This window comes from Oncorhynchus tshawytscha, linkage group LG03 (assembly GCF_018296145.1).
Source record: "Oncorhynchus tshawytscha isolate Ot180627B linkage group LG03, Otsh_v2.0, whole genome shotgun sequence".
NCBI classification, from domain to species: domain Eukaryota; kingdom Metazoa; phylum Chordata; class Actinopteri; order Salmoniformes; family Salmonidae; genus Oncorhynchus; species Oncorhynchus tshawytscha.
Window position 1 is genome coordinate 26,327,849 of NC_056431.1, and position 16,543 is coordinate 26,344,391.

At 42.6% G+C, this 16,543-nt stretch overlaps 1 protein-coding gene across 4 annotated transcripts in view; it reads right to left on the bottom strand.

The window, feature by feature from the left end:
- Nucleotides 1-14,627, bottom strand: part of LOC112246628 (zinc finger protein 516-like) — a 54,188-nt gene extending 39,561 nt beyond the window's left edge. Inside the window, exon 1 of one of the 4 annotated variants that reach the window (XM_024415090.2) lies at nt 14,549-14,627. The gene's annotated coding sequence lies outside the window, so the exon portion shown is untranslated. The other 3 variants (XM_042313280.1, XM_024415089.2, XM_024415091.2) reach the window with 3 other exon arrangements.
- Nucleotides 14,628-16,543: the final 1,916 nt, after the last annotated feature.

Consider the following 16,543-nt stretch of genomic DNA (forward strand, 5'->3'; position numbering starts at 1 on the left):
CCATGGAGTGAGATCTTGCAGGAGCCCCAGATCGAGGGAGATTATCAGTGGTCTTGTATGTCTTCCATTTCCTAATAATTGCTCCCACAGTTGATTTCTTCAAACCAAGCTGCTTACCTATTGCAGATTCAGTCTTCCCAGCCTGGTGCAGGTCTACAATTTTGTTTCTGGTGTCCTTTGACAGCTCTTTGGTCTTGGCCACAGTGGAGTTTGGAGTGTGACTGTTTGAGGTTGTGGACAGGTGTCTTTTATACTGATAACAAGTTCAAACAGGTGCCATTAATACAGGTAACGAGTGGAGGACGGAGGAGCCTCTTAAAGAAGAAGTTACAGGTCTGTGAGAGCCAGAAATCTTGCTTGTTTGTAAGTGACCAAATACTTATTTTCCACCATAATTTGCAAATAAATTCATAAAAAATTCTACAATGTGATTTTCTGGATTTTTCCCCCTCATTTTGTCTGTCATAGTTGAAGTGTACCTATGATGAAAATTACAGGCCTCTCTCATCTTTTTAAGTGGGAGACCTTGCCCAATTGGTGACTGACTAAATACTTTTTTGCCCCACTGTATATATATATATAATGTCCGACTTGATATCTCTTAACAAAAAAATGTATCATGTGAATTATTGTGTGTAATAATCCACACAATAATTCACATTGCCTGTTGCTGCAGAATTATTTTTCTGCTATGAGAAACATCTGTATGTCTGTGTGTTTGTCTTATGTACACTACCGGTCAAAAGTTTTAGAACACCTACTCATTCAAAGGTTTATCTTAATGTTATACTATTTTCTACATTGTAGAATAATAGTGAAGACCAAATAAGCTATCTTCTGGCTATTTGAAGAATATCAAATATAAGATATATTTAGATTTGTTGAACACTTTTTTGGTTACTACATGATTCCATATGTGTTATTTCATTGTGTTGATGTCTTCACTATTATTCTACGATGTAGAAAATGGTCAAAAAGAAAGAAAAAGCGTGGAATGAGTAGGTGTTCTAAAACTTTGGACCGGTAGTGTGTGCGTCCATAAGCACAGAGAAGGGCGTCGTGTGGGTGTGTATTCTGTGTAAAATCAGCAGCATGGGACTGCACAGTGGAACGCAACACACAGAGCAGCTCTGTACTACAGCACCCTGCACAGAGCAATACACTAGCCTACACAGAACTCATGTCAGTGATGTCTGCACTGCACAGAATTAGGTGATTTAGACCAGAATAGATGAGCACCGAGGAGAGAATAACATATTAGCACAGCTGAAGACAGTTGAAGACATACAGTATAAGGTAGTGGTGGTACACTGACTGTAAAGATCCACAGAGACAAAGAAGCACTCTAACAGCAGCACAACAGAACAGGCTGCAGACAATAGAAGTGTTCACGTCACAATTGTCCGCTAGCATTATCTGGGCCAATGACACCTGTCTGCAGCCCTCTGTAAACTGACTCCCTTTCTGCCTTAACAGCAAGGGTCGTGTTCATTAGGCACCGAACAGGAGAAGACAGACTGAACCAGGGAGGGACTACCTCGACTTGTCCAATAAGAAACAGACATTTTTTGTTTTTTGTTACGGAATGTTTTAAAACATTTTATGCTTCATGCTCAAATGAACACGGCCCTCCTGTAGCTTCTCTCGGTTATGGCGGTGAACAGATTTCTCCACCCACGGTCATGGGGCATGAATTGGGTGATTTTGTGGTCGTCGGCAAGGTATAATCTGATGGGATTAGTTTGCTCTTTAAATAGAGTTCTGTGGCCAGGGATTAGATTATCACGGCCAGGAGCCTCAAGAGCAAAGAGCCTCTGTCTCGTTGACTTTGTTATGGGAATACCATGACAACAATTATTCCCGAGCAAGATAGTGGTATTAGAGAGAGTCTGTGTGTGTGTGTGTGTGTGTCACCTCTAATCAATAATATTCTGACAACAAGCCCTGATTCTCCGAGGTCTATTAGATTCCATTCATATGTGGGCTCAGCAAAAACAAAATGTAGTTTTTTTGCATGGCACGGTTTTCCTGTGGTGACATAGGTCCAACTTGAAGCAATGCTGGAGACCAAACAACTGAATTTCTACGATTCTCATGGAAATATTTGTCGTACATGTCTATTTACCACCACAAACCGATGCTGGCACTAAGACCACACTCAACGAGCTGTATAGGGCCATAAGCAAACAAGAAAATGCTCACCCAGAGGCGGTGCTCCTAGTGGCCGGTGACTTTAATGCAGGAAAACTGAAATCCGTTTTACCTCATTTTTACCAGCACATGACCTGTCCAATTAGAGGCGAAAAGAACTCTAGATCACCTTCACTGTACACACAAAGACGCATACAAGCTCTCCCTCGCCCTCCTTTTGGCAAATCTGATCATAACTATCCTCCTGATACCTGCTTACATGCAAAAACTGAAACAAGAAGTACAAGTGACCCGCTCAATACGAAAGTGGTCTGATGAAGCGGATACTAAGCTACAGGACTGTTTCGCTAAAACAGGCTGGAATATGTTCTGGGATTCATCCGATGGCATTGAGGAGTTTACCACATCAGTCACCGGCTTCATTAATTACTGTATCAATGACATTGTTTCCACAGTGACCATAGATACAGTACATATCCCAACCAGGAGCCATGGATTACAGGCCACATCCGCACTGAGATAAAAGCTAGAGCTGCCACTTTCAATGAGCGGGACACTAATCCAGACTCTTATAAGAAATCCTGCTACGCCCTCCGACAAACCATCAAAAAGGCAACGTGTCAATACAGGGCCAAGATCGAGTCATACTACACCGACTCGTCGGATGTGGAATCAGAGGGCCGAACACGCCCCCATCAACATCGATGGGGATTTTGTGGAACAGGTCGAGAGCTTCAATTTCTTGTGTCCACATTACTAAGGAACTATCATGGTCCACAGACATCAACACAGTCGTGAAGAGGCCACGACAAAGACTCTTCCCCCTCAGCAGGCTGAAAAGATTCAGCACAGGCCCTCAGATCCTCAAAAAGTTCCACAGCTGTACCATTGAGAGCATCTTGACTGGCTACATCGCCGCTTGGTAGGGCAACTGTTTGGCATCTGACTGCAAGGTGCTGCAGAAGGTAGTGCGTGCGGCCCAGTACATCACTGGGACCAAGCTTCCTGCCATCCAGGACCTCTATACCAGGCAGGCCCTAAAAATTGTCAAAGAATCCAGCCACCCAAGTCATAGACTGTTCTCTCTGCTACCGCACGGAAAGTGGTAAGTCCACAAGTCTGGAACCAACAGGACCCCAAAGAGCGTCTACACCCAAGCTATAAGACTGCTAAATAGTTGGTTAAATAGTTAACCAATAAACTACCCAGAATATTTGCAGTGACCCTTTTTTGCACTAATCTGTTTTGACTCATCAAATATGCTGCTGTTACTGTTTATTATCTATCCCAATGCCTAGTAACTTTATCCCTACCTATATGTACATATTTACCTCAATTACCTCGTACCCCCGCACATCAACTCAGTACTGGTAACCTGTGTATATAGCCAAGTTATTCATTGTGTATTTATTCCATGTGTTGTTATACTTCTATTTATACCTCATTTATTCTTTTTCTATTTAAAAAATAGATAATTATTATTATGTTATTTGAAGTTAGTTCAGTTACTGTGCATCACAGAAACAAAACAAATCACGACAAAGTGTTTATTGTGATTCCTAAAGTGTTATAACCCGGTAGAGCTAAGAGAAGCTAGGTTAGATATCTCCAGGGCCCTGTTTGAATACTTAAAAAATATATACCCTTTCTCCCACCCTTGAAGTTATCACTGGTCTGACATTAATTGTGACAGCAAGAATTCCATTCACCACTTGTCATGCCAGATAAGTGATTACTACAATGAAGGGAGGAAGGAAGTACGCTTTTTATATACAGTATATATACACACACATACATGGTATACAACTTCCAACGAAATGCTTACTGGCAGGTTCCTTCTTGACCCTGGAAAATGTAAAGTGTTTATTTAAATGGAAATACATGTAAATACATGTAAATTGAAAGTGGTGTAAGAGGGCATGGTAGTCAGTTCACCATGATGACATCTGACTTCCGTTCTCTCAGTAGTAGGGTCAACAGAGAAGTCTAGTGAATGAGTGTGTTTAATAGCAGCTTCAGATAATCTGAGTCTGGGCCTGGCTACTGGGGGGCCCCTCCCTCCCCACACACACACACACACACACACACACACATCTGGATATAATGTGGGAACAGGACACCGAGGTCAGCGGGGTAGGGGAGCGTATGGGGGAGTGCAAGGAGATCTAGGTCTTTACAAAACACCAAGGACCAATGAGGAGGGGCGAGTGGGGGGGTTGGGGGTCATTGCTAAGAGCTCCCTGACTTTGGTTTCCCCTCTCTGAACCGCTACTACACCAACAAGCTACACCCAGGGCAAGAGGTATAGAGGCAGCAGCTGGGAAACGTGCATCCCCAGTGGATAACACTGGCCGCTGGCTGCAGTAGCCCATGGAAGGCAGAGGGTAGAAGACAGAATCTGGATTAGAGGAAGGTGGAAAACATAGAGGGTCGGTTTCCCAGACTCAGATTAAGCCTAGTTTGGGACAATAGTGCAGCCTTTCAGCAATGAGAGAGAGACAGAGAGAGAGAGAGAGAGAAAGGGAGGGACAGGGACAGAGACAAAGAGAGAGGATGGGGGGGTGGAAGAGAACAGCCACTCAGGAAGCAGCGATCTTTCATTTTGTTTCATTGCCTTGGCTGATGTAGTGGAGAGAGGCCAGCAAAGGCAGTGGATCATGTGGTAGCTACCTCTGTCCAGCTTTACATTCAGCTCCACACGTGGCTATGGGGCAAGTTCATTAGCCCCTGGCAGTCATCATCCTCACCACCATCCTCAGTGACCTCAAAACCAGTCTGCCCCTGTCTCCCTTCTCCACAGCTCGCTCTCTCTCTGAATTTCAATTTAAGGGGGTTTATTGGCATGGGAAATATATGTTTACATTGCCAAAACAAGTGAAATAGATAATAAACAAAAGTGAAATAATCAATAAAAGTGTCATATGTCTATATATAGTGGTGTAAGTTGTAGAAATAGTTCAAGTACAAAAGTTAAAATAAATAAGCATAAATATGGATTTTCTCTCTCCCTCTCTCTCCCTCTCCCTCTCTCTCTCTCTCTCTCTCTCCCTCTCCCTACCTCCATCTCTCTCCCTCATTCTGAGAATGCAGACACAGCTGCTGACAGAGACAGAGAAATCAAATAACCATCCTAGACTATCTCTCCCTCCGTCTGGCTTTTCCACATGAGTAGCTTTGTGAGAGAGATGCTTACTAAGAGAGAACACAACCATAACGAACATTTCAGGTTTTGTTTTTTTTTGGGGGGGATACTATAATGTGCATGAAAGCAACATTGATTATCACTTTATTACTTTATTACACACTTGCGTACGTAGGCACACAGAAACACACTTCTAGTGAAGCAATGTGTTTAAACACAGCTGGGCCTGGTTACTGGGGGACCCCTCCCTCACACACACACACAAGCATGAACGCACACACACACGCATGTACACACACACACACACAACCCAATACACACCCATACAAATATGAACATAAATATCGCCCTCCGTCATGCAAGGTTGGGTTGACATCAGTGGCTAACGATCAGGTCCTCTTTAGTGAATGATCAGCTGTAGCCCAGAGACATTTCCAGCTTGTTTCCCTAAGTCATTCAGACATCAAACATCACCAGGCTTCAAAGAGCACAATAACTAGGCCTACATCCATCCTGTTCCACTCTCAAAAGCACACATCTACCCAGTGTCCTCGTCTAGAAACTAGATCATCCTCGTAGAACTCAAGTTAAGTGGAAAGCAGAGACATAACTCTGTTCTATTTCGAGTTACTTGTCATCCACAATTATTAGGGATGACAAAGCAGATCCTTTGTTTTAGGTAAACAACATATGTTTTGGCTCACGGGTGTGGAAATATATGCCCCTTTCTTTCAAATGAGGTATTTTCTTGACAATATTTCCGTCTGTTTTACGTGACCCCTTTTGGCTCAAGAGCAACCCCGAGGCAAAAGTTCTGTATAGCCACTTTAAATATGCTTCAATGAGTCTGCTGGGCTGTTTGTATGTGTGACTGTGACTATTGGGTGTGGTCTTTGTGTGAGCCTGTCCAGCCTACGATGCCGTGCTAATCTAATCTAATAAGAGCATTCACTAACCACCACGAAGCAGCCTCACTCACAGCAGGACCACGTCTCCTGCTGTTCACTTCATGGACCAGCAGAAATAACATGCCAGCTAGTTGTCCCACTGTACATAAATCTCAGCTAAATGACGTGTTTGCTTACAAGTATAAGAGCTCTAGTACCCGACTGGGATTCAAAGGAAAATCGAAGCACCACTTTCGTGGCAGAAAAACAGTAGCATGTGTTTTTAAACCAGCGTTGTTTTTAAAAAAGGGGGTCGCCTCTCGAGATTCGAATGAGATATAGGCTGAAGCCATCGTTGCCCCAACCCCCCACCCCACTTTGTTGACCTTCAGAACACAGGGTTTGGATTAAGTTCGTAGTGTCCTCATCTCTCCACCCCGTCACCCTTCTATCCCTCCACCTCTCTACCCCTTTACCCCTCCCACCCTCCACCTCTCCTCTCTTCAGACCTTACGCTTGGGTGTTTAGAGCTGGCTGGGGCTTAGCGACTCGCGGTGGCTCATCAAATATGAACAAGGTCGTGAGGAAGGCCACAGCCTCCGTCACACAGCAGAGACAGACGCAGAGGCATGGCCAGTGGAAGGCAGTGTCAGGATGAATAGTGTCAGGCCACTACTAGTGTTAGGTAGAGATGGGCACGGTTATTTGAACAACCGAACGGACATTAGCGTTTGAACACTTGCGAAACCTACAGAGATGTCACACGTTCGTTGTTATTGTTGGCAAATCAAAGTGGTACCGTCAGTGGCTCCATGTGTAGCAGCCGACGTGAGAGATCTCTAATCAATGCAAAAAAATTGAATTAAAATGACAGAATGAAGTTAGTTAAATGAGAAGGAGTAGGCTACAACGAGCAGCACCCGGGTAGGCTGCTGTTTCATCTGAATGGAGTTGTGGTGGACAAGGATGGGGAAGTGCAACAGAATAGCGTCAATTAGCCTAGCTTGCTAGCTTGGCTAGCTTCTGTACATCGATTCGATGCGGTCAAGACAGTCCCTACCAGATGGGATGACAGACAACCTATGTTTTTATCTCTATCTGCATAGAGAGATACCAAAGGCTAAAAGAAACATATCGAGGACATATTACCTGTTCATGTAGACAAAACAGGAGCAATGACCTCCTTCATATCCCACTTATTATTGATTTAATGATTTTCATTTGATCGCCTGGGACTTTTTACCAAAAAGTTTTCTTTGTTGATGGAAAAGTCATGTTCAAAAGCTAAAGGCCTAATTCAATCAATTTCATTTGATGACCTTTGTCATTTGAATTAAAAAAGGCAATGGAAGAAGGTAACTGATCAAAGACAAAATATGATTCTATTAGCGAGCGTTTCATCACAGTCATTTTTTAACTGTATCATGTTGGTTTTATTCAACTCAACGTCTGCTTATAATGCCATTATTCTATTGAGCAGTGGGTCTATAAAAAAAGGGGATCGATAATACCAGTGAGCTAGTCGCTAGTGACATCTGCGCTGGACAATGAGCTCGCCCCAGCGCGCACACACACACACACTCACACGACACAGAGTCTCTTTCCAATCCCTGATTGCATCCACGTGACTCAGGGCTACTTCTCCCTAATCGTATTTGTCTTCTTTAATCCCTTAGCAATCAGAGCAACAATGCCACCATTGGTTCACAGAGCAGGCAAACAATCTATTAGACATATGCTCCTTTACTACAGCATACCACAACCGATGGGGATTCAAATAATTACTGTGAGTATTAATCACAGGAGTGTTTTATGAATGTATTTGTGATCTGCTGTGGGGGTTATTGACTCGCCAGGAGTGGGGCTGATGCACAATCAACATGGTGTTGTTCAAGCATTCTCTCTCACTCTCTTATGTGAGACGAATGGCCAATAATAGGCATGATGTGTTAATTGGAAGGGAAGCATTTATGTGTCAGAAGGACACTAAACACACACTAGGTAGTCTCGAAATCACTCAATCAAATGTTCCGTTGAAACTCCTCATTCAATCTCAGATTCAGCATTCCAAAATCAGTCTCACTACAACAGTCCCTGAAACACAACGGTAACACTTTTTGACAATGCTTCTAATAAATCATGAAAATGTGACTTTTAATGCTTATTCATGAAGGTGTGTTATCAAGGGTTACCAATACACCATATTACATGTTACCCCATCACAATAGCACAGCCTCTTGACTAGCTAACCATGCAGTCTCAAATGTGCCATGTTAAATCCCTCGGCCCCAGCCTCCCCCCGACCTCATTCCAACCCCGCTCCTCTCCTCTAACCCCTAATCCCACGATGACTAAATCATTTTCTTCGGGTCTAATTTGGCCAGATATCTTGCTAGATAGCTTACTATCAAGCCCATGCTTACGTAGCATGGCATTTCATTGATCCAGCCATGGGGTTGCAGGTGTGACCCAAATATGGGGATTACACACCCACCTGTTACCCTTTGCTCAGAATTAGGAGAAAACACGTGTGTGTGTGTGTGTGTGTGTAGTGATGATGAGAGAAGATACAGCAGTGCCTTAAAGGGTCTGCAGTCAGTCTTTTTGCCAAATACATTCCTTTTGATTATACTGAGGACATAAGCAATGAGTTTCCTATGGAGGGGCTCATTTATAATTTAATCCAGGAGCCACAGTCTTTCTGAACTGGCAGAGAGAGACTGCCCTTTCACAGGAGGAGTCTTACTGTGCAGCTGAAATCAATGCCATGGCCACAAACTAACACAGCCAGGTACCACTACCTATCAGTCTGCCGATAAACTAATTATGGGATTGTCTGTAGACAGCCGCCAGGTACAGATTCCATTACAGTAAATTAATTTAATAAAAACAAATAGCTGTTTTAGCGGTTTTACCCAAACCAAGTGAGCCACACAAAAAAATTGAGTCAACACTGTGTGTATGGATAAAAGACTATAGGAAGTATTTTCTACTCTGGATACAGGTTATGCAACAACATTACGTATCTTAAATCTCTTAGAATGTAGTAGAGGTGTGGTGTGTTTACCACATCAGCCTAGCCCATTAAGGTGTTGCCATGGTAGACAAAAATTGAGGAAACAAAAGACACACAACTGTTGAGTGTTGCACCTCAGGTTATCCGGACAAAGAGAAGGGATACACAGGAAATGAAGATGCATAACCAAATGGGGTTCTATGGATCTTCCATAATGTGATGATATAAAACATAGTAAGATGTGTGTGTGTGTATGTGTGTGTGTGTGTGTTGTTCAAAAAGCCCAATAGGAGTAATCAGTAATGAAAACAGAGGGAGTTACTGGTGCCATTCAGCTAGGGCCTGCTGCTGTGGAATGTGAGGCACCATTCACATGGGTAAAAAAATGCATTGCAGCCACCACAAAGGCCTGCCTTGTCCTCATTGTTTCACATAGGCCGATAGAACACATTCGGCTCAAAAAATGAAATCACTAATTTGACTCCTACAGATAGAGAACGGGAGGGGGAACTATGACAAAACGTCTTTGAAAGACATTTCATGGCACAGTGTGTAACGTTTAAGTGTGATAGGCCAAGAGATGGAAAGTAAAGTAAGCACACAATCTACTTTAGGAAGACTAACATTTCAATTTATTCGTCATTCATTTGGAGTCAAGATCTTTTTTAAAAAGCATGACGGTAAAAGGCAGGTAGCCTGGTGGTTAAAAGCATTGGGCCAGTAACTCCCTGAGCCAGCGAGTTGGACAAATCTGCCATTCTGCCCTTGAGCAAGACAATAACAACTGCTCCCTGGATGCCCATGACGTGGTTGTTTTTAAAGGCAGCCCCCCCGCACATCTCTGATTATGAGGGTTTGGGTTAAATGCGGAAGACACATTTCGGTTGAACGCATTCAGTTGAGCAACTGACTAGGTATCCCTCTTTCCCAATCAAATACAATCTCTGTTGGGTCATGTATGTGCTACTGTGTGACTTCATTGCAAACAGGGCTTTTCCACCAGTGGCTTTCTTCTGTGAAGCTGTGCATTTTTGTAGCCCCAACATGATCAGCTGTGGATCACGGTACAGTATGTTGCTACAACGTTGATCTTTAAATAAATAGATATTTAATCACGATGGAGAAAAGCATGTTAAACATGGCCACCGTGTTCCTATTTTCATATATTTAAACTTATATTTGTGAGATTTGGAGATGCCACATGCATGTCATCACAAATCTCTGAACATTTATATACAGTACCAGTCAGGGGTTTGGACACACCTACTCATTCAAGGGGTTTTTCTTTATTTTGTTACTATTTTCTACGTTGCAGAATAATAGCGAAGACATCAAAACTATGAAATAACACACATGGAATCATGTAGTAACCATAAAAGTGTTTGTGCACATAAAAGTAGTGCACATAAGAACAACTTTTGCAGTTAAATTCCCATGTACCTAATAAAAAATACAAATGAAATGGGTTTCCATCGCATTTTCAACTCTACTGATGGTTTTGTCACATTCTTTGTTGTTGCTTTATTTAGCTAATGTGCCCACTCCGGTATTGGCACACTCACATGTGCTCTAGCCAACATCTTGCGTGTAGGGGCGGCAGGTATCCTAGTGGTTAGAGCGTTGGACTAGTAAGCGTAAGGTTGCAAGATCGAAGCCCCGAGCTGACATGGCAAAAATCTGTCATTCTGCCGGTGTTCCTTGTTCTTAAACCTTAATTGAAAATAGGAATTGGTTCTTTAACTGACCTCCCTACTTAAAAAAAAAAAAAAAAGTCAACAGGGCAGGTATGGTCCACATGATGAGATTAGTACAGACAAAAGAGCGAGTTTACCAAATAGTTTTATTTGTCAAACTGCAGCCAAGTATTGATCATCATGTCACCAGAATAAGACCCTCGATATTTATTGGAAAAGTGCATCAAGCTTGCCACCTTGCACTTTCACCAATCTGTTATTTCATCTGTAGCCTAAGAAACTGCATGCGTTGCCGAATCGTAGTGGGAGCATCAAATAACATGTCATTTCGTGACTCCAAATGTACTTCGATATAAAGGTTATTATACCAATATTTGCGCACAAAAGCGTTCCCAGAGCCATTTCTCGCATCACTAATTGTGCCAACACAAAAAGATCCCACCATGCCTTAGTGTATTTGTTTAGTTAACATTTGGAAAGCTTACCAACAAATGTGACGTTTCCATCAGGCCTGTCATGACATGTTTTTTTACTCGCATTAAAAGGTTGGATTGAAACGTTTTTAACTGTAATGAATTTGAAAATAATATGTAGGCCTATTACGACTGGTGGACTCCAGTGGATTATCATTCTAATTTCGTTGGCTACTCAGTTCTGAGGGAGAATACAATTAGGCTACGTCGTGTGTTACGATCATGTCCAAAAGTCACGGATGATTTTGTGTATCTAAAAGAAAAAAAAACTATTTTCATCAGCGGACTTTTGAAAGGTGAATACAATTTTCCTATACGTCTGAAACCTGACGCCGCCAGAGACAACAACTGCCTCCTGTAAAACACGTGGGAAGTCTAAGGGCACTGTCCCCCAATGCTGCATTCTGCACCGTTATTAGCCTGCTTTGTATCAACTACGTCAAATTATTTTCCACCTTTCAAGTTTCTAACTATATCGTAACTTTTTTTTCAGCACGCAGGGTCATTCAAAACAATCAACTCTGATTTTACGCTACATTGCCAACGAAATGTAGCCAGACAAATTCACTGCTATACTTATACGTTGTTGCAATGTCCTCGAAACAAAACAGCCATGTTTTGATGTTATGACATTCTTCAAATCAGGGCACAGGCAAATAAAACAAAATAGTAGCCTAATTGAATGACCACTCCCATTCCTCATCAAGTAACACTGTATTCACACGGAGTCAAATACGTTTGTCTGAGGCTATAATACCATTCCGACCTGCAACCAGCAACAATCATATGTATTTAACGACTCCTTTCCCAGTAAGACGGACAACCGTTTTCCCCTTAGGAGAGGTATGGTTATGCAATATGAGGGAATGACTCCAGATAGGCCTAAGGCTACTTGGGGCACTATATTTTGAGAGTGCCGGTTCCACTCATCTTTTGATTCTATTAATGACTTATTTACATTGCATGGCACGTTTCTGGCGTATTTTACTCGCGGTGGTCTCGTTGCCGTAGGACTGTACAGGTTCAATGCTCTCTGTCCCTGTCTGTTTGTCTGTCACCCTCTGTCACCGGCTCTCTTCCTCTCTCGTGTCACTTGCGCTAAGAATGTAGAGCCCCGGCGTGACGTCCCTGCAACGTTATGCATCGCATACTAGCCTACAGCTGGCTTAAATGGCTTGGAACTTCATATTTCATTTGTTAGCCTATACGGCAATAGATTTGGGTATTGTGCCTATAGCCTTTACCGAATGTTAATCTTTGTAGTCTGAAGGTAAATAAAACCAGTCAAATAAGTAAATACATGTTAAAAAATATATATATATATTTTAAATATATGAGGTTTGAATAGGCTAAGCGTATCCTAATTGTTTCTACCAGACATCTGTGCGCAGACGTGTGATTTGCTCCCTTGCCCTACGTGGACACTACTTTGTGATTGTGACGTCACAGCCCTCCTGCTTTCTTTCCTTCCACAATGTCACACACATCTCCATGCATAGGGGAACGGGAGAATAGTTGTTTGTTTAGGCTTCCCCATATAGAGCATAGGACCTTCGTCTACAATGGCGCATTGAAGTTTATAAAGGACAATAAGACACATAGTTCAAAAGTTGTGCTCCATCTGATTCCGACACCCCCCACCCAGCATCTTTCGACTCCACACCCCCGCCACATGTTTTGCATCCCCCCCACCATAGACTCGAATTTGTAATGAGCTCCAATTAATTTTGTTGGTAGGCTATTTAACATGTTGGCGACTTTTGAGTCGGCGAGCTCAAAATCAGTTATTATGAACGCATGAAATGTGTGTCATGTTCCTCTCACTAAATGACAGCTATGGCATGTCCATTAGACCTATGTGTAGGACATTCGACTTCCTAATATGGATGTGCTTTCATCTGTCTCTGCCTGTTTTAAGGAACAAACAACAAAGTCGATTAAATATCCATTTAATAATTGACTACGATTATAAAAACAACAAACATGAATCTAGTCAACCATGCACTTCCAATAACGTTCCTCCAATCGGATTAATCCCTTTGGGTTTTGATGTTGCATGATTACAGAACAACCTTTTCAACTTCACATTTCAAGAATATGACAAAGCAAAGGTAGCCTATATTAGGGCAGCTCTATCCAACCCATACGATATAAACCACGTACGCATGTTGTTATAGATCCAGACTATTGATAATGGAATGTTTGTTGTGTTTGTTTGATATAGTCTCACGTAGGTTAAATTAATAGGTTCGTATTTGCTCCAACTCCTACTCTTCGACTCGGCTGCCATTCAGAACCCTCACCAAACACACGGAAGCAAAACATCAATGTAATCTAATATTGTTACGTACCTGTGTGCAAGTGTGTGATCAAAACATATCCTGGAAGCACTCCCGAAGAATAGGCGAACGCAAAAGGTGAAAGCATGCGCTGTATGTTGAAGTGCATATGATTGAGTGAGTCGAAACCACTGTGACACGGGGATAGTCATCGGTCTCCCAAGTATTCAATGCACTAAGAGCTTGATTCCTCTCGAGCGATGACGATAAGCAAAGCCTCCAATTGCTTCTTTAACTCCTAAGTAGAGCCTATTTCCTGGACTGTGTTCCATTAGGAGCAAAACCAAGACGTTTGCGCCTCGGTCGTTTCATGGATACACCTTTCAGTGCCTGTGGATGGTCTCTCCCGCATTAAATGAACTATTTACTATTGTCTCCATCAGCACAAAGTTCTTGATACTATACTAAATCAAATATTCGGTTGACATACACGACGACATGACATGTTGGCCCAACACTTGTATATTCGCCAACATATTGACTATCAATGTGTTATCATTTGGATTCAATTCAGACAGGTTCTCAAACCTGCTTACGCACGTCGTAGATAGAAGCCGTTTGGAATGCATGCAGTTACAGACAGAGGAATCAGATACATCTCAAACAAATAGCCTAGATGAACTAGTCTAACTTCTAATTGCCCTAGGTAATTATAAGTAATATACTGTAGCGACCCACGCTATACGATTCCCACCGAGTTAACATATTGGCAAGATGCGTAGGGTGTATACCTTTCACAGAGACCCGGGTTCGCTTCCCACGCTCAAAATTAGCTATATCGGTGTCAGAAGTGGGGCCATGGGATTGCACCGTGAGGCTGAAGTTAGTTGAAGCACGGGTACGTACCTTCCTTTTCGAATGGGGCAGTGTAGCCCTCGTTTAATGAGCCATATTAAAATTCCACAAAGTGAGTTTACCCTATTGGTGCGATGCATACGGTGTTTTGCCTTTCCAGAGACCCAGTTAGCTTCCCGTTCCATGCGTTCGCTACAACACCATGGCATTTTTTTTTTTTTTAATCATTCATTAAACATGTATTAGCTATATTAAAATCTTTACGAAGGTGTAATTACGTTTTTATTCTGTAATGATTGGTAAAAGCAAAGTGTATTAATTTGTTAGTTGCATTAATACAGGATATGTTTGTAACCTACTCTATTGTTTTTGATACAGTGGAATTCACTTGTGGTGTTAAAGGTAAAATAGTGATATATTGTTTCAGTGAAAGAAAATATCTGCGTGGTAGGTTGGCCTATTTTTGTAGACTCACTAGCATAGGAAGACTGTATAAGCACACCGATTTGAAAGATACATTTAGGGTTATCTCTTGATCCACCTAAATTGACTTTAGACTGTGGTAGGTTGAATTTAAACGAAGAGGCCTAGATAATATGAGACTACTTTTAAATTGTGCGACTTTGAGTTCAATTTATGTTGTGGGTAGATTCATATCTGCATTGCAGTGAGTAAGCCCTGGATATAGGGAGGGTGTTTGCTTTGCATGCATAGGGAAGAAGCCTTCTTCCTAACTTCTGATGTACCAGTGATTTAAGCCACTGAGTCTTATCAACCACAAGCCTTGAATCGGTACCCACTGATACACCACACACCAGCTCACAATGGCTTCCCTGAGCATACACATACACACTGCCTTCAGAAAGTATTCAGACCCCTTGACTTTTCCCACATTTTGTTAGGTTACAGCCTTGTTCGAAAAATCTATTCAATATGTACTTTCTTCAGCAATCTACACACAATACCCGATAATGACAAAATAAATACCTTATTTACACAACAATTCAGACCCTTTGCTGTGAGACTTCGAAATTGAGCTCAGGTGCATCCTGTTTCAATTGATCATCCTTGAGATGTGTCTGCAACTTGATTGGAGTCCACCTGTGGTAAATTCAATTGATTGGACATAATTTGGAAAGGCACACACATGTCTATTAAGGTCCCACAGTTGACAGTGGATGTCAGAGCAAAGACCAAGCGATGAGGTCAAAGGAATTGTCCGCAGAGCGCAGAGACAGGATTGTGTCGAGGCACAGATCTGGGGAAGGGTACCAAAATATTTCTGAAGCATTGACGGTCCCAAAGAACACAGTGGCCTCCATCATTCTTAAATGGAAGAAGTTTAGAACCACAAAGACTCTTCCTAGAGCTGGCCGCCCAGCTAAACTGAGCAATCAGGCCTTGGTCAGGGAGGTGACCAAGAACCCTTTGGTCACTCTGACAGAGCTCAAGAGTTCCTCTATGGAGATGGGGGAACCTTCCAGAAGGACAACCTTTTCTGCAGCACTAAACCAATCAGGCCTTTATGGTAGAGTGGCCAGACAGAAGCCACTCCTCAGTAAAAGGCAGCCCTCTTGGAGTTAGTCAGAAGGCACCTAAAAAACAAGATTGAAGCCTTTGGCCTGAATGCCAAGCGTCACGTCTGGAGGAAACCTGGCACCATCCCTACTGTGAAGCATGGTGGTGGTAGCATCATGCTGTGGGGATGTTCTTCAGCTTCCAGGACTGGGAGACTAGTCAGGACCGAGGCAGAGAATAACAAAGCAAATTACAGAGAGATCATAAAAACCTTTTAAAAAATCTGCTCCAGAGCTCTCAGGACCTCAGACTCTGGTGAAGGTTCACCTTCCAACAGGACAACGACCCTAAAGCACACAGCCAAGACAACTCAGAAGTGGCTTCGGGACAAGTCTCTGAATGTACTTGAGTGGCCCAGCCAGAGCCCGATCAAACATCTCTGGAGAGACCTGAAAATAGCTGTGCAGCAACGCTCCCCATCCAACCTGACAGAGCTTGAGAGCATCTGCAGAGAAGAATGGGAGAAAC